Source organism: Chelmon rostratus, chromosome 5 (genome assembly GCF_017976325.1).
Source record: "Chelmon rostratus isolate fCheRos1 chromosome 5, fCheRos1.pri, whole genome shotgun sequence".
In the NCBI taxonomy this organism is placed as follows: Eukaryota; Metazoa; Chordata; class Actinopteri; order Chaetodontiformes; family Chaetodontidae; genus Chelmon; species Chelmon rostratus.
Window position 1 is genome coordinate 7,544,760 of NC_055662.1, and position 3,810 is coordinate 7,548,569.

Sequence of the window (3,810 nt, forward strand, 5' to 3'; positions counted from 1 at the left end):
AAGGACATAAGAAATAAAAACTTTTATCACAATACCTGAGAGCATCTGCACAGATCTACAGAGCATGTGCAGAAATATTGAGTGCAGAGAGTCATACTGAAGTAGAGAGAGATGCAGTATCTTTAGTTTATGTTACATCATGTAACTAGTTCATATATATAATATAACCTATTGGTGCCATGAAATAACATAATTAAATTATTATTTTATTGATTAATGTGCGCTGAAAGCCCAAACAGTCTTGAGGTGAGATGACTTTAGTGTGGTTCAGGATAAACAGCGTTTCTCCGGTTCTGCCGCCGCTGCTGCTCACTTCTCGTCCAGCAGGTGGCGACAGACTGCCATTGAAGAGGGACAGACGGCGTCGCGGGGAGGACTCATGAGCATAATCATCATGATCATCTCCGTTATCATCGGCAGCGTTATTTCCCCCAAGCATCCTGCATCTCCTGCATCCCCGCCGGCTGCCGCTGCGAGCTGCGTGCACGGATTCAGTGGATGTTAGCGGAGCCGAGGGGGCGAAGCGGCGTCACCGAGTCGTGGTGAGGGGTCTGCATGCTGTGGTCGTGCATGTTGAATGATGCTGTCCAGGAGCCTGGAGACGGTGAGACCCGCAGCAGGGCTTCATACCGCCGTGCAATGCTGCTGCTTCATTCTGCGTCATCTCAGACACCATCAGAGCAGTCAGCCTCAGCTCAGAGTTTTACTCTTCTATGATCAGAAACTTTCATTTTATTCGGCAAAATAATGTGTCTTTATTTTTGATTTGAATGCTAAATTAACGTCCAGCCTACACGAACATCCAGAGAGTTTACCTTCCACGTTGTTAAATAACGGGCTCGTTAATTGCTTCATATATTCCTGTGTGTTATATTATTATTGAGGGTAACCTGACAAACATTCTTCAGAAGATTGCACAATTTAATTAGGAGAGATGCGACTGCGCAAACAGGCGTTTGAGCCCCCTCACTGAAACTTCTCTGACCGACCTCTGCAAGCTGAGGCTGAAGAGATGAAGCTGAAGAGATGAAGGTGAAAAACAATCAGCAGATCTTTCCAGTCTGGAACGATTCATCCGCACATGCTGATTATTCTCCGCGCACTTTGTCTTTATTTAATCGAATTCACTAAGAGAGGGATGTGTGTCAGGCTTTTAATGGATGCCAGTCACACACAAACATAAAATCATTCAATTTAAAATTAAATTCCTGATAAGTGTTTCCTCTTGATGTGATTTTTAGAAGTAAATCCATCATGAATCATGTTTAAGCAGCAGATGGTGGCAGACAGTGTCTCTGAGGACAGAATATGTCTTTGGATTGTGTCTCCTCCTAAAGGAACTTTTCCCTCTTTCTGCTGAGAAAGATGCACTGCTGCTGACCTTTAACGGGGCTTTAGTCGCAGGGGGGTGGGGGTGGGGGTGGAGTCCAGGGGGGCGGGGGTGCAGAGGGAGGTTCCCAGGCTCTCCACGCATGAGTCCCAGCAGGCAGAGCAGAGGAAATGTAAATGTGACCACCCACCTCTGAGGAGGAAACGCCGTGTTGTTCTGTTCCCTCGCCTGTTTCTGCTGTTTTTCCAGCGCTGGTCGGTTTCTGCACTGTCTGCGTCTCACTGGAGACCAACAGCAGCTCCAGATGAGTGAGGGGAGACATGTTTGAATGATAGCACTGCTCCCAGCCCCCCCCCCCCCCACTGAACCTGGTCTTTATGTGCTGCTTTACAGCTGGAGCTGGAACAGAGCAGGGAGGCATCGCTTGGAAGGATCAATTAAGATGTGATCCACATCAGTTTCAGGCTGCTTTCTAGGAATTCCAGGTTAAAGTTTCAGGTTAAAAATGTAAAATGATGTGATGTTTTAGGTGCTTCTTTCCTCTGTTTTTTAGGAATGAATCCTGTTTTTCTGCATATTTAAAGATCGTGTTAAAGTCAGTCCTATTAAAAACACTGTTTAATGAGGGACATTAGCTGGGTGCAGTTTGATGGAACTGTTGTCCAGAACAAGCAGCTGAATGAGAACTGAGATGAACATAAATAAAACGACCATTTAATTTGATCAAAGAATAAGACGTTTGATACATTTCTGCATGACAGTTTTAATTCTCTGCTGCTGTGGACATATTTTTGTTAGTGCTGCATCAAAAATGATTGAGATTCGACACCGAGCCCTAGTTGGGATGCAGGCTCTAATATTTCCCACTTAAGAAGACGGTAAGAACAGACCTTTTATTTATAGGCCTGTTATCAGTGGCCCCAAACCACTAACAGCATCACAAATTTGGTGAATTATTTTTGCTGTAAATTTGCATTACAACGTTTCAGGCTGCTCAGGCAGAGGAAATGAGATATCAGATGGCCGAGCACTAGTCAAAATACACTCGTGCAGGCTGGATCGTGCACTGGGTGTCGGCGTGTGTGTCTGCTCTTAAACCAGCATGTCACATCTCTTTATATGAACAAAGGAAGTCAGTTCTGCAGCTTCTTCATGACAGTGTTTTGGATGCAACCTTTAAATGTTGCAGCCGGTTTACACATCAGGTTTTGTAAATTCTTCTTCTTCAAAAAAAAAAACCTATATACCTTTCAGAAGCTGCAACATTATTTGACATATTTTCTATACTTTTTTATACTTTTAGTTTTTTTCAGTTTCAGGTTCTGTTTATGCAGATTACAAAAAACACAACAGTGCTTAGTTTTGCTTTTATCAGTCCGGCTTTCTGCCTCCACTCCAATATAGCGGAGGTGAATGGAAATTTGTTGATGGCGATGTTGGAGAATAACATTTTCAGAACGCGTGTCTACATCCACACCACTCCAGATAATACACAGAACGCATTGTTTTCATTGGAGCTGGTTTTAGAAATACAAGGACACTGTTCCTGGAAAGGCAGGTTGAATTTTTAAAACCACAGACTAAATTCCATCCTGTTAGGTGGAGTCAGAACTCTCAGAGACAAATATCTAAAACGAAAAAGTCTCCCTGTGATAATCTGGATGGACTTCTCAGATGCTGCTGCTTTACTTTGAATACTTTTTGTTTCACGGTTTGTTCTTTTCTTTTCAGCTGTATGTTTTTTCATTGTCACTTTGCATTTAATTCTCTGCTCTGCTTTCTTTTCTGTCTCAGTTTTATTTGCCACTGTAAGCTCGGTTTTCTCCACAGGGATCAAACGAGTGTCACTTGTCTTATCGTGGGCTTTTACTGCAGCGGTACAACCAGAGGAGCCCAACACATCCACGGTGTGAACACGGCCTGCTGTTCACGGTGCTACCCTCTGCTGCCTCGGACCTACAGGAGGCTTAAACATCCTCACTGTCAGCACCCCAACATCCCATCATCATCACAGCCAAGCACAGAATAACACACAGACACCTCTTCTTCCTTTAACATTGCCTTTATTGAAGTAATCACCCTGATGACAGGAAGGTGGTGAGCAGCATGAACAGAGGCAGTTAGCGCTGGGTTGTGGTGTGTTGTTCGGAGGCAGGGCAGGGTGACGGGTGAGGGGTGACGGGTGGAGGCTGGGCCCAGCTGACCGATGCCCTTTCATTATTGCACTGCTTGCTGCAGCTCCCACAGTAGTGCAACAGGGAAAGAGTGTCAAGCAGAGAGCGTCCTGAAGCTGTCCTCCACCTGAAGAGCGACCTGCCTGCCTGCAAGAATCCTTTTCCTCAAGTCTGAACCAGTTTTCCACCATTTCTGCTCAGCTCAGTGTTGATTCAGTTCAGCGTTCAGAGGAGTCTGAGCATGCTGCATTTATACAAACCAGTGGGCCACATTTGGACTCATTTCAGCTTTAAGAGGCAGGAAAA